Source organism: Chiloscyllium plagiosum, unplaced genomic scaffold (assembly GCF_037043375.1).
Source record: "Chiloscyllium plagiosum isolate Xiang-an unplaced genomic scaffold, Cpla_swu_hap1 HiC_scaffold_29, whole genome shotgun sequence".
In the NCBI taxonomy this organism is placed as follows: Eukaryota; Metazoa; Chordata; class Chondrichthyes; order Orectolobiformes; family Hemiscylliidae; genus Chiloscyllium; species Chiloscyllium plagiosum.
In genome coordinates, this window is record NW_028270167.1 from 25,347,595 (window position 1) to 25,373,355 (window position 25,761).

Below are 25,761 nucleotides of genomic sequence, written 5' to 3' on the forward strand. Positions count from 1 at the left end.
GTGCTTTATCTTGAAAGTTGAATAAGTCCAATCCCACCCTTTGCCAAGGCCTATATGGGAGACTTCAAGATATTAAGTATTCCATTTTATTTTATTCGATCAAGGGATGATGGCATCTCTGGCTAGCATTCATTGCCTATCCTAATTGCCAAGAGGGAAGTTAAGAGTCATCCACATTGCTGTGGATCCAGATAAGGATTGTAGTTTCCTTCCCTCATGGATGTCACAAAGGTTTTTCGGGCAATAAGCAATGGTTTCATGGTCATCATCAGACTTTCAATTCCAGATTTTTATTGGATTCAAATTCCACCATGTGCTGTGGCAGGAATCAAACCTGAAACATTACCTGGATCCCTGAATTAACATTCCATGAATAATATCACTTGACTATCGCTTCCCTGATTGGCACCTGACTATTGGTAACACATATATGAAAAAATGAAATGATATTCCTTTTTTCTCTTGAACTGCCTGGCCACCACATGGACTATTCTGCCCACGCTCTACACATAGTTATTCTTACATACTGTCTATGAACTCTTCTTGCTTTTCTTCAATAGCAGATGGTGGAATTTGAATTCAATAAAAATATCAAGAGTCTGACAATGATTATGAAACCATTTGAAAAATCCATCTGGTCTGGCCTACAAGTAACTCCAGACCCACAGCAATGTGGTTGACTCTTAACTACCCTCTGGCCTATTAGGATGGGCAATAAATGCAGCCTAGCCAGTGAAACATTCATCCCATGAAAGAGTAAAGAATTTCTGTAAGGCAGGTAGCGTAGACTCTGGTTTTAAAGTTTATTGATTTCCATTATAATTTGTAGCATTGAATACACATTGTATAATTATAAATGCTTTATGCTTACAGTGGCTTTGTGGTTAGCATTGCTACCTCACAGCGCCAGGGACCCGGTTCGATTCTGGCCTCAGGCGACTGTCTATATGGCGTTTGCACATTCTCCCCGTGTCTGCGTGGGTTTGCTCCAGTTTCCCCCCACAATCCAAAGAAGTGCAGGTTAGGTGAATTGGCCATGTTGAATTGCCCATAGTGTTAGATGCATTAGTCAAGGCTAAATGTCGGGGCATGAGTCTGGGTGGGTTACTCTTCGGAGGGTCGATGTGGACTTGTTGGGCCAAAGAGCCTGTTTCCACACTGTAGGGAATCTAATCTAACCTTATCTTACTGTAAACAGTGCATTTATAACCAAAACTCTTTAAAGGCCAACATGAGAAATATTCAGGCTATGAGTAACCTTCCATAAAAGGAAAGGCAGTGATTGTTGAATTGGGGAAGAGAATCACTGTATTGCTCTAGCACCAGTTAAATTCTAATATCAGTTAGTTGGTTAACACAAAAAAAATCAAAGTTCAATCATTTTATTTACTTGATGGTGGCTTCAAAAGGACCTCATCAGAGATAAAACACTTTGAAACACCTGAGTTTGTGAAAGTCACTATAAAGGCAATTCTTTTATTTTATTTTCCATTGCTTTCTGTTTGTGAAAGAATATGTTTCATGTACTTTATAGACTAAGTTAATGTTTGATCTAAGAGATTCCACTGTGGAGGTAGCAAGTCTGATGGTTGGATATTTAGTGTGCTCGTTCTTTCTCTGGGTAGAAATAGTACAATATCTCTTTACGTTAGGCTATGAGCTAGTCCTGTATTTTTTGGCACCCTGTACCTATTGGTAACAAATGCTACAGTGGCAGAAGTGGGTGCTGCAAATGCTGGAGATTAGAGTCAAGATTAGAGTAGTGCTTGAAAAACACAGCAGTACAGGCAGCATCCAAGGAGCAGGAAAATCAACATTTTGCCCTTCATCAGGAATGACACCAATGCTACAGTGGCTATTCACTCCAAAATGTTATCTAACATTTCCAGTGTCGCTTGTCTTTGATGGCTGAATGAGTAGATTTGGTACTGTCAGCAAACATGCTAAAATGATGTACTGTCAATAATGGGCACAACAAATATTTCAACAGTCTAGCTGGCACTGAGGTTAAATCAGATTATTGGTCCCATATCTCCCTTGTACCAAACAGCTTCAAATCATCGTGCAATTGAAAACAAACAAGAGTGGCATTGGCAACTTTTAATTCAAGTCAAAATTCTGAAGTCTTCCACTCATCAAAACAAATGTGTGTAACAGGTTGGGGTAGCTGTGTAAAAATATACAATTATTCAAATTAAGAAAATAATACTATATGCCTGCATTGACCAATCAAAATTTTTAAAAAAGGAATGCAATTGGAAATTAATGGTACTAATAATGTACCTGATTTAAAGTAATTACATTGACAAAATTGAATCTTCAGAAAATTAGTACAAAAACCTACGTATTACAAACCAAACTAATTTCTTTGGATAGTTTTTAAATTTTTAGATTAACTTTAGACATCATAAAATAAGTAATCCAAATTGATAGTATCTTGCAAATGAGATAGTTGGGATAATTTAACAAAAATAATGAACTTCAACCTGCGATGCTAGACATTTACTGGTGTTTTTGCTCACAAAGCTGTATAAAAGGCTGCCCTTGATCATATCATTTCTTCTGGGGGCAATTATACAGTCTGTGTTTCTCTCATGCAAGCCATGATAGTAATGAACCATGCATAGCAACAGGGATCCCAAGAAAGATATACATCAACATTCTTTCTCCTGGTGACACCTATAAGGTGGAGTAGCACGAGACATTTTCGGTAAGGTGTTTCGACAACTTCTTGAAGAAATGCTGCTGAACCATCAGTGAAATGTGTCCCAGAATGTCTCACAATATTCTTTTTAAGTTCTCCTAATAGCAGTAGCAGCAAATGGACAAGAAATATGGAGTATTTCTTGAAAGAACACTTAAAGTTGACAGCTGGTGGGTGTTCCAGGAAGATGTAAATAAATCTGCCATCCTTACCAGGTCTGGAAGAACACAGCAAGCTAGGCAGCTTCTTTCAGCCTCCTGCTTGTCAACATTGGATTCCAGCATCTGCAGTTTTTTTGTCTCTAATCCTTATGTGGTCTGGCATACATGTGACAATGTGATTGATGCTTAACACTTTCTTTTGGACATGATTTGGAGATGCCGGTGTTGGACTGGGGTGTACAAAGTTAAAAATCACACAACACCAGGTTATAGTCCAACAGGTTTAATTGGAAACACACTAGCTTTGGGAGCGAAGCCAGGTGAGACAATCACCTGATGAAGGAGCATCTCTCCGAAAGCTAGTGTGCTTCCAATTAAACCTGTTGTACTATAAACTGGTGTTGTGTGATTTTTAACTTCTTTTGGGCAATTAGGGATGGACAATAAACACTGGCCACGCCAATGATAATTGAGGACCTGTGAAGTAATTAAAAACATCTCCAATAAAGTGTAAGCATTGTAAAGTAGTATCCTCAAGCCTGATAGATATATCTAGCCTGTAGACATGGGTGGGAATTGGTTAAAGACCATACAGGTTTTTCTTTGGGACACAAGAGGGAAGAGCCAACTAAACTGAAACAGTTTGCTAAATAATTCCTTTTATTGACATTATGACACAATCGTTTCAGATAAAGATGCTTTCAATCTGGGAGTGTAACTTAGAAGGAAAGGAGATCAATTCACCTTCAGGGAGTATATTTTCTCTTTGATTTGTTCTTTCAATGATTCTTTAGCTCCTGGTAATCACTAACAAATGGCTGATTTTATCCACATATTCTGCCAGCAAAATAAAAAAGAATTGAGGATGCTGGAAATCAGAAACAAAAACCAAAATTACTGGGAAAACTCAGCAGGTCTGATGTCATATGAGGAGAGACATCAGAGTTAACACTTCAGGTTTAGTGGCCCTTCTTCAGAACTGATTGTAGCTTGAAAAAGGTTGGTGCATATGCTGAAGATGAGGTGTGGGGAGGGAGAGAGGAAGAAACGCTAAGTAGAGATGAAGTGCAGAGAGAGAGAACAGCAAAGGAATGGGTAAAGGTCAGCTGGGAGAATCAATAGCTGCCGAAGGGAATCATTAGTTACTGACAATGGGATAGTTGTGGTTTCCAGTCCATGTGAAGACAAGGATAGCTGTGTGGAGATTGAGGTAAGTTCATGGGAGAAGATGCTCAGGCCCTAACACTATTGGGCTCAATATTGATCATCATAGGATCCCTACAATGTGGAAACACACCATTTGCCCAACACATCCATACTGACCCTCCCATCCTGACCAACTCCCCTAGCCTATGACTCGACAATTCCCCTGACGAATGCACCTAGTCTACACAGCCCTGAACACGATGGATAATTTAGCACGGCCAATTCACCTGGCCTGGACATCTTTGGATTGTGGGAGGAAACTTGCACAAACACGTGGAGAATGTGCAAAATCCACACAGACAGTTGCCCAAGACTAGAGTCGAACCTGGGTCTCTAGCACTGTGAGGCAGCAGTGCTAACCACTGAGCCATTGTGCTACCTACCCATTGAGATCCAAATGTTGCAGGGTCCCCATGCAGAAAATGAGTTGCTGTTCTTCCAGCTTGCATTGAGATTCACTGGAGCACAGCAGCAAGCCTGAGACAAAGATATTAGTCAGAGAACATAATGGTATGTTGAACTGGCAGGCAACAAGAAACTCAGGGTCATTTTTGTGAACAGAATGTAGGTGTTCTACAAAATGATCACCCAATCTGAGTTTTGTCTCCCCAGCGTACAGGAGATCATATTGTGAGTAGCAAATACAATAGACTAGATTGAGAGAGGTGCAGGTAAATTGCTGTTGTCAATAAATCTTCTTTCACTTTTTTCACACAGTTTGAGACAAAAGTTTTCTTTGTTATGCTTATCTTGTCTCTATTACAAATGGAGAGCAATGTTTGAATCCAAATCTCATAGTTTATTAAGGCTCCAGACATATACCTTAAATAACAATGACGGGCAGTAACCAGAATCCATCATGCATTCTGATTATAGTAAAGTTGAAACAGATTCTGTTCTGCTAGCCAGTCATCCCAGTTTTCCAGGCCACATTCTTCAACTTCCATAAAAGAGCTTTTAAATGTTGAAAACTCCATCAGTGAAGACTTCAAGTGGAAACACACTTCATTTTCTTGCTTGTACTCCTCAGAGTGTTCACTTTCAATTGTGTTTCCATCCTACACAGTTCGTCCAATCAATTCCAGGTCTGCCAGTTTTTATATTTTTCCTAGGTGAAGTCACACATAAGAGTTTTCAATCAGCAAGTCTGGTTTCTCTCTCTTTTTTTGGCAGTATAATTTTCTCTTTACCACAAGAAAGAGTTGCTATTTTCAGCCAAGTGATTAACAGATATCTGGAAGACATCTTGGTTGTTATTTCACCATTAAAAACAGTCTAACAGAAGTGGTTAGAAAGTAATGTGTTCACCTCCAGTCCAGACAGAAAGGATTCTGGATCATTCTTCATTATTAGGCTGCCACAGGTGTAGCATTTCCAGCTGCTGAACTTATAGCTCCAGCAGCTTCCAAGATATACAAAAGCCTCAATCTTTTTAGACTTTGTGTGACTTCATCATTGAACAAATCTAAAAGCTTCATTTACAAAGGTGTCTTTTGCACAATTTGTCCCATGGTCAGGCTATCAGGTCATTATCACATTGGTCTCAAACCTACTGTCATATTTTCTACAGTGATCACACTTCAAAAAGTGCTTCATTGAATGTAAAGCACTTTCTGTACCCTGAGGTAATAAACAGAATTATTTAGATTGAAACAATGTGCAAGGATGTGGTGAAAAGGTATTGTCATTTGAAGCATTGCAAACATGATGGGCTGAATGGCCTCTTCTGTGCTGTAATGCCTCTGTGATTCTATGAAACACTCCACTTCCCAATTCAGAAAGACTCTTGGCTCTGTGATAAAAGGAATTACATGTCAGCTAGAGATGTTTGTCACTGTTGAAGCCCAGTATTACAGTTCTGAACCTTACAGAATGTTCACTACACAGCACCACAGCATGAGTGTAGCCATTGGGATCTTGTTAGCATTACATCCACTCAAACTGCTGCACCAGTCTTCATCTGGGCCACATCATTAGGTTATGAGAAACAGCCCAACTATCAAGCAGGTTCATAGCTCCTTGAAAGTGGAGTCGCAGGTAGACAGGATAGTGAAGGAGGTGTTTGGTATGCTTTCCTTTATTGGTCAGAGCACTGAACAAAAGAATTGGGAGATCATGTTGTGGCTGTATAGGACATTGGTTAGGCCACTTTTGGAATATTTTGTGCAATCCTGGCATCCCTCCTATTGGAAGGATGTTGTGAAATTTGAAAGGGTTTAGAAAAGATTTACAAGGATGTTGCTATAGTTGGACGGTCTGAACTATAGGGAAAGGCTGGAGCATCATAGACTGAGGGGTAACACAATACAGGTTTCTAAAATCATGAGGGGCATGGATGGGGTAAATAGACAAGATCTTTTCCCTGGGGTGGGAGGGTCCAGGACTAAGGGCATAGGTTTAAGGTGAGAGGTGAAAGATTTAAAAGGGAACTAAGGGGTGATATTTTCACATAGAGGGTGGTGTGTATATGGAATGAGCTGCCAGAGGAAGTGGTAGAGTTACACCATTTAAAAGGCATCTGGATGGATACATGAATAGGAAGGGTTTAGAGGGATATGGGCCAAATGCTGGCAAATGGGACTAGATTAGTTTAGGATTTCTGGTTGGCATGGACGAGTTGGACTGAAGAGTCTGTTTCCGTGCTGTACATCTCTATGACATTGCCCCTGGGAGCTTGCTTCTACCTATGTTCCCTAAAATAGCCAAACACTGATGGAATTGTCAATCTGGTCAATACCATAAACAATTTACTGCTCAACACTATGGGTGAAAGCTTGGTGCAGTCCTGGAGACTGGAAGTTGATCTTTATCCACAGTTGATGTGTTTCATCAGAGATATTGTTTATCAATCTTGCCCATTATATTCTTTGTATGTGAGTAGTAAACAGGCATAGTATTAAGGTGGAAGACCCTTAGACCATACAATTATGTGTCATGGCCTAAAGTAATGCATAATGTGCATTGCCTCCCTGCCATGCCTGCCTCTTCACACAATGGGAGAGGCATGGAGCAGCTCATTTATCCCTAGTCAATTTTAGCCTTTACATGGCCAATTAATAGTCACTTAATGGTCTCTTCCTGCCACTGTTGAATGGTTCCCCGTGGGGCAGGAGGTCCGGGTGATCTACTCAGGTTGCCCAGTACAACAAAGCAGCCTGGTACCTGCACTGATGGTGCTGGTGGGGGCAGAAGTGAGGTGTGCCTCCAGTTTAAGAACCCTTTACCCATCAGAAGCCACCCCAAGGCTTCTTCCACTCGCATTTTCCACTCCTCTATTGCCTGGATGCCTAATGTCCCGTGACCAGCTATTGCCAACCTTGCCCCAGCAAAGTACTCCTCAGGCAACCAAGTTCAAGTAGACTCAATTGTCGCCTACTATGTTAGTGGGGGTCACAGTTTGTGGGGAGCCAACCTCTTGTTCAAAAATCAGGCCATAATGGGCAAATCTGATAACATAGTTCACATGCACTGGAACAAATGAAACCAGAAGCAGACTGCCATATATGATATAACATATCGAACAATGCTCCTCACACCATCCAGCTAACAATAATACAACATAGGAGCAGGAGTAGGCCATGCAGCCTATTCAATAAGATCATGACTAATCTGATAATCCTCAACTCCACTTTCTTGTCTTTCCTTGGAACTCTTGATTCCATTACTGATTAAAAATCCATCTCAGCCTGGATATAATAATGATTCCAGCCTCAGTCGCCTTCTGTGTTAAAGAATTCTACAGATTCACAACTCTCCATGAAAACAAAGTCTTGCTCATCCCTGTCTAAAATGGTCTTTGGTCCTCTGGTCCTAGACTCTCCCATAAGGGGAAACACCCCATCCACATTGATCCTGACTAGTCCCCTCTCAACTTGTATGTTTCAATAAGGTCAACTCCCATTCTTCGAGATCCCAATGAGCACAGCTCATTGTGGGGGCGAGAGAGACTCACGTTTGGTATGTTGCCTCTCAGGTGCAAGAGTACGTGACGTCTCTGATCGTGTTTTCCGGGTCCTTAAGGGGGAGGGGGAGCAGCCCGAAGTCGTGGTCCACATTGGCACCAACGACATAGGTAGGAAGAGGGCTGAGGATGTTAGGCAGACTTTCAGGGAGCTAGTTTGGAAGCTCAGAGTTAGAACAAACAGAGTTGTTGTCTCTGGTTTGTTACCCGTGCCACGTGACAGAGAGTCGAGAAATAGGGAGAGAGAACAGTTAACTGCGTGGCTACAGGGATGGTGCAGGAGGGAGGGATTCCGGTATCTGGATAACTGGGGTTCTTTCTGGGGAAAGTGGGACCTCTATAACCAGGATGGTCTACACCTGAACCTGAGGGGCACCAGTATCCTTGGGGGGAGGTTTGCTAGTGCTCTTGTGGGGGGGGGGGGGGGGTTTAAACTAACTCTGCAGGGGCATGGGAACCTAGACTGTAGCTTTAGGGTGCAGGACTTGGAGTGTAGGGAGGTTAGGAACATGGCATCAATCTCAAAGGAGGGTGCCTGTAAACAGGAAAGTGGCTTGAAGTGTGTATATTTCAATGCAAGAAGTATACGAAATAAGGTAGGTGAACTTGCAGCGTGTGTTGGTACTTGGGATTTCGATGTTGTGGCTATTACGGAGACATGGGTAGAACAGGGTCAGGATTGGCTGTTGCAGGTTCCAGGGTTTAAATGTTTTAGTAGGATCAGAGGTGGGGGTAAAAGAGGGGGAGGTGTGGCATTGCTTGTCAAAGATAGTATTACAGCAGTGGAAAGGACGATGGATGAAGACTCTGGGGTAGTTTGGGCTGAGGTTAGGAATAGGAAAGGTGAGGTCACCCTGTTAGGAGTTTTCTACAGGCCTCCTAATAGTCCTAGAGACGTAGAAGAAAGGATTGCGAGGATGATTCAGGAGAAGAGTGAAAGTAATAGGGTGGTGGTTATGGGGGACTTTAACTTTCCAGATATTGACTGGGAAAGCTATAGCTTGAGTTCGTTAGATGGGTCAGTGTTTGTCCAATGTGTGCAGGAGGGTTTCCTGACACAATATGTAGACAGGCCAACAAGAGGTGAGGCCATACTGGATTTGGTTCTGGGTAACGAACCAGGCCAGGTGTTCGAATTGGAGGTAGGTGAGCACTTTGGGGACAGTGACCACAATTCGGTGACTTTTACTCTAGTGATGGAGAGGGATAAGTGTGCACTGCAGGGCAAGAGTTATAGCTGGGGGCAGGGAAATTATGATGCGGTGAGGCACGACTTAGGATGCGTGGCTTGGAAAAGTAGGCTTCAAGGGAAGGGCGCAATTGATATGTGGAGCTTGTTCAAGGAGCAAGGAGTGTCCTTGATAAATATGTACCTATCAGGCAGGGAGGAAAGGATTGTGTGAGGGAGCCGTGGTTTGATAAGGAATTGGAATCCCTTGTTAAAGGGAAGAGGGCAGCCTATGTAAAGATGAGGCGTGAAGGTTCAATTGGGGCGATTGAGAGTTATAAGGTAGCCAGGAAGGATCTGAAGAGAGAGCTAAGAGCAGCAAGGAGGAGACATGAAAAGTCCTTAGTTGGTAGGATTAGGGAAAATCCAAAGGCTTTCTATAGGTATGTCAGGAATAAAAGAATGACTAGGGTAGGAATAGGTCCAGTCAAGGATAGCAGTGGGAAGTTGCGTGTGGAGGCTGAAGAGATTGGGGAGACACTGAATGAATACTTTTCGTCAGTATCCACTCAGGAACAGGAACAGGACATTGTTGCCGATGTGAATACTGAGTCACAATTAATTAGAATGGACGGCTTTGAGGTATGTAGGGAAGAGGTGTTGGAAATTCTGGAAAGGGTGAAAATAGGTAAGTCCCCTGGGCCTGATGGCATTTATCCTAGGATTCTCTGGGAAGCAAGGGAGGAGATTGCAGAGCCATTGGCCTTGATTTTTATGTCCTCGTTGACTACAGGAATAGTGCCAGAAGACTGGAGGATAGCAAATGTGGTTCCCTTGTTCAAGAAGGGGAGTAGGGATAACCCTAGTAACTATAGGTCGGTAAGTCTCACTTCTGTTGTGGGCAAAGTCTTAGAGAGAATTGTAAGGGATAGGATTTATGAACATCTGGATAGGAATAATGTGATCAAGGATAGTCAGCATAGTTTTGTGAAGGGCAGGTCGTGTCTCTCAACCCTTATTGAATTCTTTGAGAAGGTGACTAAGGAGGTGGGTAAAGCGGTAGATGTGGTGTATATGGATTTTAGTAAGGCGTTTGATAAGGTTCCCCATGGTAGGCTACTGCAAAAAATACGGAGGTATGGCATTGAGGGTGAGTTGGAGGTTTGGATTAGGAATTGGCTGGCTGGAAGAAGATAGAGGGTAGTAGTTGATGGTAAAGGTCCATCTTGGAGTGCAGTTACTAGCGGTGTTCCGCAAGGATCTGTTTTGGGACCATTGCTGTTTGTCATTTTTATAAATGACCTGGAGGAGGGGCTAGAAGGTTGGGTGAGCAAGTTTGCGGATGATACGAAAGTCGGTGGAGTTGTTGACAGTGAGGAAGGATGTGTCAGGTTACAGCAGGATATAGATAAGCTACAGAGCTGGGCAGAAAGGTGGCAAATGGAGTTCAATGTAGGTAAGTGTGAGATGATTCACTTTGGTAAGAGTAACAAAAAGATGGGGTACTGGGCTAATGGTCGGATACTTGGTAGTGTGGATGAGCAGAGGGATCTTGGTGTCCATGTACACAGATCTCTGAAAGTTGCCACCCAGGTAAATAGTGCGGTGAAGAAGGCATATGGCGTACTGGCTTTTATTGGTAGAGGAATTGAGTTCCGGAGTCCTGAGGTCATGTTGCAGTTGTATAAGACTCTGGTGCGGCCACATCTGGAGTATTGTGTGCAGTTTTGGTTGCCATACAATAGGAAGGATGTGGAGGCACTGGAACAGGTGCAGAGGAGGTTTACCAGGATGTTGCCTGGTATGGTAGGAAGATCGTATGAGGAAAGGCTGAGGCACTTGGGGCTGTTTTCATTGGAAAAAAGAAGGTTTAGGGGTGACTTGATAGAGGTGTACAAGATGATTAGGGGTTTAGATAGGGTTGACCATGAGAACCTTTATCCACGTATGGAGTCAGCTATTACAAGGGGACATAGCTTTAAATTAAGGGGTGGTAGGTATAGGACAGATGTTAGGGGTAGATTCTTTACTCAGCGAGTCGTGAGTTCATGGAATGCCCTGCCAGTAGCAGTGGTGGACTCTCCCTCTTTATGGGCATTTAAACGGGCATTGGATAGGCATATGGAGGATAGTGGGCTAGTGTAGGTTAGGTGGGCTTGGATCGGCGCAACATTGAGGGCCAAAGGGCCTGTATTGCACTGTATTTTTCTATGTTCTATGTTCTATTTACTCGATCTCTCCTTATAAGTCAATCCCGCCATACCAAGATCTAAAGGCTGTCTCCAATGGCAGAATATCTTTCCTCACATGAGGGGCCCAAACTTGTTCAGAATATCCCAGCTGTGATCTGACTTGTGCCTTGTACAGTTTTAGCAAAACTTCCTTGTTTTTATACTCCATTACCTTCAAAATAAAGGCCAACATTTCATTTGCCTTCCCATTACCTGCTGATTTTAATTCTCTGGCAGAAGTGTCAGGCAATTAAACATTCTAATTCAGGGTGGCACAGTGGTTAGCACTGCTGCCTCATTGCACCAGGGACCTGGGTTTGGTTCCCATCTTGGGTGACTGTCTATGTGGAGTTTGCACGTTCTCCCTGTGTCTGTGTGGGTTTCCTCTGAGTGTTCTGGTTTCATCCCACAACCTAACAATGTGCAGGTTAGGTGAATTGGCTATGCTAAATTGCCCATAGTCAGGGGTAAATATAGGGTAGGGGATTGGGTCTGGGTGGGTTACTCTTTGGAGGGTTGGTGTGGACTTGTTGGGTTGAAAGTTTTGTATCCATACTGTAGGTCATCTATTCATATTTCCTTTTGTGTTTTGCTGTTTTCTTGCCTCTCTTAGAGAATCATATTATTTTTAATGGGGAGGAAGTGGATATATCATGGGACACAAGATATAATGACTTTGAGAGCAGACTGGGTAGACCAGAGATTCTTTTCCTTTCTATCACTGTTCATTCCCAACATTGTAGATAGCCATGTTTAAAAAAAAGATGTTGCAGTTTGATTGACCAGCCCAAAATACGCCATCTGTCTGGTCCAGGACATTCAAGCAATACTCATCTTGTTTTGACCATCTTACTATGGTCATCATGAACTGAGTGGAAAAAATAACTGAGGCATTGTGGTTAACTCCAACCCTACGTTGGTCCTGAGATGGTCAGGTGGGGAAAGTGTTCAATTGCACCCTTTTTTTGTTCATTCATGGAATGTGGCCATCAACCACCATTCATTTCCTATCCCTGCCTTGAGAAGGTAGTGTGAGCTGTCTTTTTCACTGCTGCAGTCCATTTGGGTGTTAGGGACAAATGCTCCTATTTGCAGGTAACATTGTGCATTTGAAGTCTGCTGAGTGACCAGTTACTGAGAGACGGGAAACTTATCTGGTCATATAAATAAGACCCATTTCCTCAGAAATTTTTGTAGCTATTTAGATTTAATACTATTATTTTGATTATGGCCTCATTTGATTGCATCCAGACACTCAATAATTGATTGTAAGAGAACAGGAAATTGGTTGGATCAGAGCTTTAGGGGTAGTTTGGAGCTGAGAAAAGGAATGTCGGGATGTGGACTGAGCAGGTTCTCCAACGAGAGGGCACGAATGATAGTTAACCATTGGTACTTCTACTGACAGTCACAATTAAAATCATTAGATTTTGAGTGTACAATGGACATTACACTCATTAGTAGTCATGTAGGAAGCCAATTGTTAGATCTCAAAAGATTCCAGTTTGCCACTGGCTGTAATATTAGTCACCTATATACAGGACCACATGAAAATTTCATCAACTAGTCTATGGGCACCCTAAATGGAGGAAAGGCCTCCAACCCACATTTTCAAAAGGGGACAGTTTCTGTATTTCAGGCAGAAAATAGCATCCGATGCATGGAGGAAGAAAGCCTTATTTTCTGTCTTGGGACCCTCCAACCACATGGGATCAATGGTAATTCCACCAGTTTCCTCATCTCCCTTCCCCCACCTTATCCCAGAGCCAACCCTCCAACTCAGCACCACCCTCTTGAACTGTCCTACCTGTCCATCTTCCTTCCCACCCATTTATTCCACCCTCCACTCCATCATCACCCACCCACCTTCATCTTCCCATCATATTCCCAGCTACCTTCCCCCAGCCTAGCCCCCCTCCCCTTTGTCTCTCAGTCCTCTTGGGGCCCCCCACATTCCTGATGAATAGTTTTTGCTCACAACATCAACTCTCCTGCTCCTCGGATGCTGCCTGACCGGCTGTGCTTTTCCAGCACCACACATTTTGACTCAGAAAATGGCAGCTGCCAGTTTAAATTGGTCCTTGTTGAGTAGATTAGGTAAACTTTAATTAATTTGGTGGCTTAATTGTCTTATATTTTATGATTAGAGAAAGCTATTTTCATACTTTGGGTGAGTGATATGAACTAAAAAATCCAAATTGCCATCCAAACATACAAATCAATGATGGATATTACAGCTTTTAATAATAAGTAGCAAAGTGTACTATCTAATCTTCTGTCTTGTTCTAATGCCTGTCATTTATTGTTGCATCTTCTGATATAAATCTGTCAATGGATAAGTCTACGGCAGTGGAAAAATCTCAGTCCAGATCCAAGTGAGTTATTTTTACTGTTGTGAATGAATATTGTACTTCTCAGGAATTACGAGATGTGATTTCTGTTGAAATAGCTCAAGGCTCTATTGTCTCTGGAATAACTCTTAAGACATAGAAAAGGTAATGAAACAGATCAAATGCTGTTTGTGCTACGCATACTTCAAGTTCATAACTTATTCTGAAGCAGGACGAAATAATGTTCACAAATTTCATTGGGTCTGGTAAACAAGAAAACTAGGCCACAGTAAATATTCCAATACAATGTTACTGAGAATCACTACTCACATCACTTATTACATGTTAATACTCATCTTATGTTATGGTGTTTACAAGATCAAAAAACAATGTAATTTCATAGCTATATAAGCTCGACATAAACAGGAGAAAGCATTTCTTTATCTGCTGGTTTACTGGATTAAAACCTGTGTCAAAGTAGCAGGCAGATTAAAATCTAATTAACATGTTTGGCCATGACTATTGCCAACAATGTACTCTCGCTAAAGTCCAATGCTTCATGTTTGTAAACAAATGTTAAGTAGAATCACAATGTAAACACATACATTAAAATTAAAAATAAAATTAAGCAGGCTCTTACAAGTTAATTGATCCCATCTCCAGGAATAAAATAACAAAACTCTAGAGATGTGGATTTTAAAGATGTTTGGGAGTTTGCGAAACTGGACTGAGTAGTGACTTGGTAATAAAGGGTGGTCTAGGGTGGATAGGGAGTGATGCTAAAAATACAACACATTGGAAGCCTTCAGTAAAGAGATAGTGAAGTCTGTCTCCTTAGCAGTCCTCCTCTCCATTCACGTACACTCTAATCATTGGAAGGCTGATTAACCTAAGAAGAGAACATCAAGAACTTAAAGAAAACTACAGACTTGAGGGCAGATAATGGGGCACACAGGCAATATAACTGTTAGCCCTGATCTCACCTCAAGGGTTAGCCTTATTTTCCACCATCACACTTCTGCACAAATAGCTTCCCCACGAGCTTCAACCCCCAACAAACAGCTTCATAACCAAGAATCCCAGAAGCTAAACAACAAAGCTGAATCGAGAGGCTGAACAGAGAAGCTGAAATGCATCATCATCGGAACAAAAAAACCATACAAGAGGTGGGGGGAACCAATCAAGCTCCACCTATTCTATTGCTATCACACATAACCAGTGGGTGTAGACAAGGTGTTCCAATCCGGCTTTGTGAGGGAGTAGAAGTATCTGTGCCAGCTCCAAGGACACCTAAATGTGGTTTAGTTAATGCAATCATGCAACAAAATATTCTTTTATCTAAGATCAGTAACTTTTCTACAGGTATTCCAGCGTGGTATACTCTCTACTATTAATCACCAGGTATTTCCAAGTCAAAGCAAAGACAAACGATAATTAATAACAGCAAAATAGCTCAGAAATTCGCTACCCTGATCCACACATGGGTAAAGGTGTCACATTCCAAAGGTGTGAGGAGTGGTCATCAGGAAAATGCCGCATGGTTCTAGCAGTCTAGATCTGACCTTCACTGCAAGAAGAAGAAATGGAAAAAACCCAGAAAAACATTTCAAGCAAGTGAGTTTCCTCTTTTATAAGCATTTGCTGCTTTCAGGAGACACAGTCAATTCGCATCTGAAACATAATTACCAGCAGCAGCTGTAGAAGCAACAGAAAAGCAAGGTCAACATTCCAAAGGCAAAACTTCATTCGGAAGTTGGGAAAAAGCACTGGGGCTAGAGTGTGGAACTAGGGTAAGGGAAAGAAACTATCTTTGGTAGCAAAAAGAGATCAAGATTATTGGAAAAAAAATTCTCCATGATCGAAATGAAGGACGATAAATCAAATCCTTGTTACCCACAAATGATAGGGGTACTGACTTCCCATGGATAATAAAAAGTAGGGATTCCTTTGCCGTGTAACTCTCCCATCTACTGTGATCAGACAGGATGAATCTGTGAGAAAAAAGAAAGAGGTCTGGGGCCAAACTCACGAGTATGTAGATTCTCAGGCAGTGAAACCGCAGACAATGAGTAAATTTATTTGCACATACCTTCAGCAAAGGTAAGACCCCACAAAATAGTAAGATTAAAATTTATGCTCTTTAGCATTGATAAGTCTTTGATCACTAAAGTCTATCAATTATGTATCATGATTGAGACCTTCAGAAAATGGAGCAAATAGGAAAGTCTCAAAAGCAACTTTCAGGTATCTGAGATTATATTATAATCAAAAACAATGTAATATAATTTTAATTTTTGTGAGAATTTACAAAATGGTGGCCAGGAGCGATAGCATAATTTTATGATTAGATTGCTTAGTGAGTTGATATAATTGTATCAAATATTTTAACATGTCATTTGATAGTTGCCACATATATTAATATAATGGTATTTGCTCTGCTTCAGTGGGTTTTAGATTTAGATTAGATTACAGTGTGGAAACAGGCCCTTCAGCCCAACAAGTCCACACCGACCCACCGAAGCGCAACCCACCCATACCCCTACATTCACCTACCCTTACCTAACACTACAGGCAATTTACCATGGCCAATTCACCTGACCTGCACATCTTTGGACTGTGGGAGGAAACCGGAGCACCCAGAGGAAACCCACGCAGACACAGGGAGAATGTGCAAACTCCACACAGTCAGTCGCCTGAGGCGGGAATTGAACCCGGGTCTCTGGCGCTGTGAGGCAACAGTGCTAACCACTGGGCCACCATGCCGCCCACTAAGGTTCTTCCTCAGTTCTGGGTATTACTGTCTCCTGAATATTATTACAGATATATTTGTTCTCCACTACTTGCTTGGCCTTTTGTTTTACTTACCTTGTAAACCTTATTTAGGAAATTCTGCTGTTTCCCATTATTCTCTTCCTTTCATTCCCATACAGAGCAGAGAACAAGAAAACAGCACTGCTCCCAAATCTGTGTCTCCCACGATTCTACTCATTTAGTATCCACTTTTACAACATCTGAAAATTTGCAAATTCTGATCCTTAGTGCTAAACTTAATGCCCTTTTATTATCCAACTTACTTCAGATAATTATCAACCGTGCATCTAAACAAAATGCAAAATAAGAACATTAAGAAGCTTACTTTGACATGGATTGGCAATAACTTGTAGAGTGAACAAGAATTATAATTGCCTGTCACAAGAAAACATGTACTTGACCTATGAAGTTTATTGATTATGAACTAAATTCAAGAGAAGCATCAAATTGGCAGTCCTGAATCAGCCACCTATTATCCATCCTCCTACTAACTTGAATGAATAGAATATCTGCCATGATATCATATGAGTAGCTAATCCACTGGTGCTCATTTTGAGACTCACCATAATTTCATGCCCGTGTGACAGAGCTTGCATTCCATCTTTAACTTGTGCTTTATGCATGTATTTTAAGGTATACATTGCCATGGAAACTCTAACACCTTGATCATAAACATCTTTAACTTATAGACGGAGGTAGACCAGACAGAATTCTAATCAGCTACTATGTGTATCATACCTCTCAAAGGCTGCTTTGTCCTGTCAGCTTTGTTTCAGTTTCGGTTTTGACATCTTCTTTTCCTGGACTGTGATTCTTCATATTCCATTCCACACAGTTTCTGTTTTCAGGTTATTGATCTAGGATAACCTTACATTTATCCACATTATACTTTGTCTACCATATACGTTTCCACTCACTCAATTTGTCCAAATCACACCAAAGCACCTCTGCATCATTCTCACAGTTCACTCTCCCACCCAACTTCATGTCATTTTCAACTTGGAGATTTACATTCATTTCCCTCACCTAAATCAATAATTTATATTGAGAAAAGCTGGAGTCCAAGCAATGATCCAGCAGTACCTCTATAGTTACAGGCTGCCACTCAGTAAAAGAACCATTCATTCCTACTCTTTATCTCCCATATGATAAATTTTACATTAGTCTCTTTTATGGAACTTTATTGAAAGACTTCTGAAAGTTAAATAAACTACATCCATTGCACCCCCCTCTTTTAATCCTAAACTACATCGTTAAAAAAATCTAACAGATGTGTCAAGCCTGATTTTCCTTTTGTATGTCCATGCCGAATCTGTCCAGTCATGTCACTGTTTTCCAAATGCTCCTGCTCAAAGTGCACTCCCTCAAACTGAATTTGAAATGCAATCGCTAACATCTAGAACTGAGATCAGTTAATAATCCTATCTTATTACCTGTTACTAGATCTAAAATATCTGTTCCTGGAATGGGGTGCACAACGTTCAGCTCTGAGAAACAATTCCTGATGCACTCTGCAAATTTTGTTTCATGTTACCCTTGCTCATCCCATTTGTCTGGCCATTTACAGACTCAAATCCCCATTAAAAATCCCCTCTTACATGCATCCATTATCTCCTGGTTATTACTTTGTCTTACAATGAGATATCTCTTCAGGGGCCTGGAGATGACTCCCTCTGGCCTCATTTTCTTTGCTATTTCTTTTCCACTCAAACTAACTCCACATCACAACCTATTGTGCCTACAGTACTGCACACCATTGTACTGACATATTCCTTTATTAACAATACTCTTCCACCTCCTTTTTCTGCATATATTTGTGGCACACCAAATACCTTTAAATATTGAGTGCCTAGTCCTGGTCATCCTGCAATCACATCTCAGTAAAAGCTATCAAGTCATGTTCATTTGTTTTTATTTGTGCCATTAACTCACCTATCTTGTGCATTCAGGCAAAGAGCCTCAACTTTAACAACTTACCATTATTACCTATTCTAGTTCTAATTCCTGTTGCACTCTTCTGTGTATATTTTCTGCTCCTTTCTGTCACATTATAACTTATCATTTTCCTCCTCACTACCCTACATCTCTGCTGTCTGATTTATTTTTAAACTTCCCTTGAACCCCTCCCCGACTGATTAGTTTAAAGACCTTTTTTTACAAACCTAATTTTACCATTCATCGGGACATTGGTCCTGGTATGGTACAAATGAAATGGTACAGGTGTCCCATGAATCCAAACCCATTTCTCCCATATCAGTCTTTCAGCCTTGCATTTACCTCTCTAATTTCCTCTCTGCCCCATTGAACATGACTCAGATAGTAATCCTGAGATGATAATTTTTATGACGCTGCTTTTAATTTAGCCCCGCACTGATCATAATATAGCCCTTAAGGTAAACCACCTCCTTGAACTGTTGGAGATCACAATGAGTCAGGCAGCATCAATGGAGAGAGAACTTTGATGAAGGGTTGTCCAGACTTCAAAGGTTAGCTTGCTCTCGCTTCACCAGTGCCGCCTGACCTGCTGTGATACCCAGCACTTTTTTGTTTTCAGTACAGATTCCAGTATCTGGAGTAATTTCCTCTTTTTTGAACTGTTGTTCTTTTCTGATTTAATTATTAAAACTTGACACAATATTATAAGCTTGGCATAGCCAGTATATTATAAAGCCTCAGTATAATATTGGTAACCTGCTACCTTGCCAGCTGTCAGTCCCAATATTGTTTGAAAGTGCACAGCAACATTGTGTGTTGAGCAACCTGACAGTAGGACTTTTTCTCATCACCCATATTAGTTCTAAGCTATTCACTGTAGTCTAACAATCCGTGCTCTTTTTGTGCAATCATGTTTATATTCAGAATTGTTTCATTTGCTATGTGTCCAAGTTGATCTCAGCAGGAATAGTTGTTAATTCTGAGCACTACATTTGAGAGAAATACCAAGACCAAAGTGGGTATAGGGGAGATGTACTAAAATGATACCTGGATTAGGGAATTTGTGGACAGATTGGAGAAACTGTGTTTGCTTTCCTTACAGCAGAGAAAGTTAGGGGAGATTTAATAAGGGTGTTCCACCATATGATGGGTTTTATCAGTGCACGTAAGGAGAAATTGTTCTTATTTGCTCAGAGATTGGTGGTCAGAGGACAGAATTAAACTAATTGCCGATAAACAGAAGATATAAGGATACTTTTAAAGCAGTGACTTGATATGATCTGGAAAATGTGACCTGAGAGGCTGGTCGAGGCATAAAGTTGCAAAAGACAATCTAAGCTTTAAAATGAAAACATTTCTGAGGAAGAAATAGAGCAGGAAAGCTCTTTCAATAGTTCAGCACGAACACAATGGACACCTTCTACATTGCATAGTTCAATGATTTCTTTAATCTGAAAATAAAGCAAAGAAGAATTGGACTGTGGTGGTAAATACAGAACATTTACACACAGAAACACACATACACTTTAAAAGACATTAGTAATAAATGGATCTATGTATTTCTGTTCAGTTTGTATTTACTTAGGTGTACAAACAGAAAGAAGCAGATAGGAAATAAATAGACTGTGTTCCACTACAGAGAACCCCAAAGGCATTGCCATCCATCATGTAATCTGTCAGTTCAATTTCCAAACTTCATCTGATGTGTCCATTATAACTATTGCCTGTCTAAAAACATGCATTTTTATAAACATGGTTTTGATTTAGCTATGACGTATTTAAAACAATACAAAATATTTTAAAATATATTTTATAATGTCATTATATGAAGAAGATTTACAAGTTATACTGCTCAATTGATCCTGCCTCATCAAGATGTCACACATCCGTAACATGAAACAAGATTTAATAAAAGAAACATAACTCATTGCATTAACTAAATTACTGACATGAATTTTTTTCTCATTATCTGGTGACCTGCACTAATAAACATGTTCAGCCTATTGGAGGTGCCAGGTTAAAATTTGGGATGAACTGTTAAAGATCTTTAGGTAAACATTGAGAATGCACCCTTTTCAATGAATTTTGAAGGAAAATTTTAGAGCACCTTAATGTCTTCTGAATATAATTTATTTGAATTAACCAAATTTACCAAAGATCCTTAGAAAGCACTTCCAGACCCATGACCACTTCCATGTAGAAGGACAAGGACAACAAATAAGTCGAAACACCACCACCTACATGCTCTCCTCCAAATCACTCACCATCTTGCCAACTAGCACAAGTTCATAAGTCTAATACTGTTCCAGTATGTCAAAATCGGCAACCTTGGGACTGCGTTCCTGTGGAATTTCAGATCTTGGTCATTTCCAGACAATAACAATTGAAACATTAGTTCAATTAATACCAGCAAGGTGAAATCAACCAAATGAGATTTTTGTATTAATGTTTGAAAGATAAATGTGCAATAGTGAAAAAAAAACTCTTGGAAAATATTAAATAATGGGGGATAAAAGGAAGATGAGCTAGATTGATTTGAGGTCCAGTGGATTAAGCCAAGTTGGGTTGGGAGAGTCAATTCACTGTGGAACCAACCACTGACAGCTTACAGCTGAGGTAGAATGTTACTACCAATCTTCTTTCTTGGACTGAGCCTGAAGGCCTGTTCAGGTAACAATAGTAGAGGTTGATCTAACTGTAAGTCTTAACAAGAAGAGGATTCTGTCTTAACAAGATGTAATTTATTGCATGGTAGTCATAGGATCAGGTTACATTGGCTAGTTAGTCTTAGTAATTATATTTATCAAGGGAGCCAGAGTTGACATGACTGAACCTAGCAGTACTGTATCTAGTGCAAGATTCTTCATTCTCTGCACTAAACTAAGTGACAACAGCAGATTGGCTGGAGCCTAATTCATTTATCTGACAATAACACTTTCAAAACCATTATCTCACAAAACAGGATGGAGTCAGGGGTCACTTGGAGCTTGGGACAAGAGTGGCACACAATCCTGATAACTAGTCTCATGCCCCACCAAACCAATGCAGTCCATAACCCCATTGTCCTGGTACTTGTTTTTACTCATGAATAACATTTAGGCAATTAAGATAGGCAGCAAAAGCTGGTCTAGCCAATGATGGTCTCATCCCATGAATGAACTTAAAAGAAAAATTAAGGAAAACAGAAATTGAACCGTGCAGTTTATAGAATTATTTGGTTTTCAGACAAATCTGCTTTTTGGAGAGGCAGATTTGTGACACTGTATCACTATGATAAAGATTTTTATGAATGCTTCACATGCAGTCCTTACATGGCTAGTAGGCAGCCTGTCCACAATGGTGTACAGTGCAGTTCATACAAACAATGGTGATGTGTTCCCAACAATATGAGGTCCATGGCCATTTGCTTCATAACAAAAAATTGAGATTTTTAATGTTCATGCGTAGGATGTGGACATCTGCCAATCTCTAAATGCGCTTGAGAAGATAGTGTTTAGTTGCCTTCTTGAACCATTGCATTCCTTGTGGTAACAGAGATATGCACACTGCTATTAAGGTAGGAACTGCAGGAATTTGACACAGTGACACTGAAGGAACAGTAGGATGGTTTCTATAATCAGGAGCACATATTGCTTGGAGGGGTACCTCCAAATGTTGGTGCTAACATCGGCTGCACGTTTCCTTTTAGCTAGTAGTGTTTGATTAGATTAGATTCCCTACAGAGTGGAAACAGGCCCTTCAGCCCAACAAGTCCACACCGACCCTCCGAAGACTAACCCAACCAGACCCATTTCCCTCTGACTAAAGCACCTAAAACTATGGGCAATTTTGAATGGCCAATTCACCTGACCTGCAGGAAGAAATCCACTCAGACACAGGGAGAATGTGCAAAGTTCACACAGTCACCCAAGGCTGGAATCAAACCTGGGTCCCTGGTGCTGTGAGGCAGCAGTGCTAACCACTGAGCCACTGTGCCACTCTGTGTGTTGGAACATGTCGTAATCCAGTTACTAGACTGGATTACTTGTCACTTTATATTACTAAGTGTCACTTTATATTACTTTCCCTTCATGTTTCTTTCACTTTTATGTTTTTGTACACTAATTATTATTTTCTTATAAGCTTCTTCTAATCTCAGATATTCTCTGATTATCTTCCAGTTGCTATTTCTATAGCCTTTGATCAATATTTTCATTGCTGTGATTAATGGTCAGAAACAATGTGTACTCGTGCCTATCCAAATAGGTTGATACTGCTTTCTGAGTCTTAATGTTGTATGTGTGTGTATGTGATTTTTTTCCCTGCAGCTTTTTCATGTTTCTTATCTTTCCATTTGTTGTGATTGTAATGAGATCAGCCGGATGGATGTCATAGGATGTGATTTCCTTGATTGGGACAACTAATCTGGTTCACTCAGGGAGCCCTGCCTGACAGATATAAACAGGACTGTCAGATACCCTGTTCACTCTGAGAGCTGATTCTGAGGGAGCTGGATCAGTGTCAAGGACTTTCCATGTGTGAATAAAGGGTGATCTGGTGACTTACTTCACAATTATCTTGTGTTGCAGCCACTACTTTGTTCTTTAATCCATTCTTAATGTCTTTCCAGATTTCTTACTTCATCTAAAATGTCAATTCCTCTGCTCCCAGTGGTAAAATTCATAACTACGTTGTTGCTTCCATGACCCTGTCTCTTTCCTTACCACAGCCTCTAATCTGCTAAAAGCAAGATGCGTATCGAATGAAAAATGCAACTCTTGAAAAGCATCAAGAGAATGTCTACATTTTTGTGCATATTGTGGATTTCCTTTTTGGAGAACTGGGTTAAAATCATATCAGTACATTTTCTGTCTGAATCATCTAAAAACAGTTGTGATAAAATTGCATAAACCATTAGAACGCAATCTACTAACTGTGCGTGAGGTTTTTTGAGCTTCTGCTCCCACTTTCTTCTGCCTTTTTCTGACCTACCTACAGTATTTCATGTCATTTCAGAATCAGGTTTGTCCCCACAATAATCTAAGTTCTTCACAAAATCACTAGGACTGCACAGTTTAATCACCACTTAATTTATTTGTTCCATTTCAATTACAGCTCACTGTTGGACACCAGTTTGCCAGCTTCACTAGCAATGCCAAAGCCAACATGTCATTGAAAAAGCAATGCTTTCCTAACCTCCATCTGACCCCAAGCGGCTCACGGGTTGATCGAACAAAGAAGATAAGAAAAAGAAGAAATTCTGGCCTCAAAAGCAATGCTGATGTCCCAAAAATAAATTGATCCAAAACAAATTATAGGGCTGAATCCATAATATGACAATCCCAGGAGGACTGCTAGAGAGATTGGATTTTGCAACACCACTGACATGCAGTTTAAGAATTTTGATCTAAACCAGACCCAGTATGGAATGACAGGTAATCCAGCCATTGGAAATACTAAATTGCATAATTATCCTGAAATTTGCAACATGAGAAAAATTAAGCAACATGTAAAATGGAGGATATAAATAGATTTATAGGGATCTTTTTGACTGCTTGATAACAATGCTGATGAAAGCCTGCTTTATACACAACCATTGGGGTTGTTGGAGGGAATCCTGAGGGATGGGATTTACATGTATTTGGAAAGGCAAGGACTGATTCAGGAAGGTTAACATGGCTTTTTGTGTGGGAAATTGTGTCTCACTGATTTAATCAAGTATTTGGAGGAAGTAATGAAGAGGATTGATGAGGACAAAATGATGGATGTGACCTATATGGACTTCAGTAAAGTGTTTGACAAGTTCCTCATGGTAGATTGGTTAGCAAGGTTATATCACATGGAATGCAGGGAGAAGTAACCATCTGGATGCAGAACAACTCGAAGGTGGAAGACAGATGGTGGTGGAGGGTTGTGATTCAGACTGTGGAGAATGACCAGTGGTGTGCCACAAGGATCAGTGCTAGGTAAACTGCTTTTCATCACATATATAAATGATTTGGGTGTGAATATAGGAGGCATGATTAGTAAGTTTGCAGATGACACCAAAATTGAAGGTATAATGAGCAGCAAAGAATGTTACCTCAGAGTGATCATGATCAGATGGGCCAATGGGCTGAGGAGTAGCAGGTGGAAGTTAAATATATGTTAGATTCTGCATGTTGGAAAGGCAAATCAGAGAAAGACTTATACACTTAATGGGAAGTTGCTGGTGAGTTTTGCTGAACAAAGAGACCTTGGAGTGCAGGATCATACTTCCTTGAAAGTTCCAAGTAGATAGAATAATGAAGAAGGTGTTTAGCATGTTTACCTTTATTGGTCAGTGCATTGAGTATGGGAGTTGGGAGGTCATGTTGCAGCTGTGTAAGACATTGATTAAGTCACTTTTGGAATACTGTGTGCAATTCTGGTCTCCTTGCTATAGGAAGGATGTTGTGAAACTTGAAAGGGTTTAGAAAAGAATTACAAAACAAGAGGGCATAGGTTTAAGGTGAGAGGAGAAAGATTTAAAAGGGACCTAAAGGCAACTTTTTCACACAGAAAGTGGTGCGTGTATGGAATGCAGAGGCGGTGGTGGACGCTGGTTCAATTACAACATTTAAAAGGCATTTAGATGGCTAAATGAACAGGAAGGGTTTAGAGGGGTATCGGGTAAATGCTGGCAAGTACAACTAGATTTATTTAAGGCATTTGGTTGGCATGGACGAATTGGACTGAAAGGTCTGTTTCCATGCTGTACAGCTTTATGATTCTATGACTCATTGGCATAGCATAGAAGGAAGACATCTAATCCAACATACCCATGCCAGTTCTCTGCAAGAGCTATCTAATTGGGCATATTCTTCTGATGCTTTCCCATAGCCGAGCAAACTGTTCCCCTTCATGTTCAATTTTCTTTTGGAATGTTGTTTGAATCTCATTTCACGACTCTTCCAGCTAGGGCATCATAACAGCTCACTAAACAAAAAATTTCTTCTTCAAGTCACCTCCAGTTCTTTTGACCATTAGCTTAAATCCATATTTCCTCATCATTAACCTGCTACGCAATGAATCAATATGCTTCTATTTACCTATATACTCACTGACTGAGACTCTGGCTGGGAAGCATAAATACACATGAATAAACTAACATTTCAGCACAGTCTGGTAAGATTACACATTGATTCAGGTGTTTGTTATCATTTTATATATTTTGTAACGCAACTTATCTCTTTGCTCAGACCCAAAAACATTGTTCAATTGCACAGAATAAAATCAATTCTAACAATTCAAACA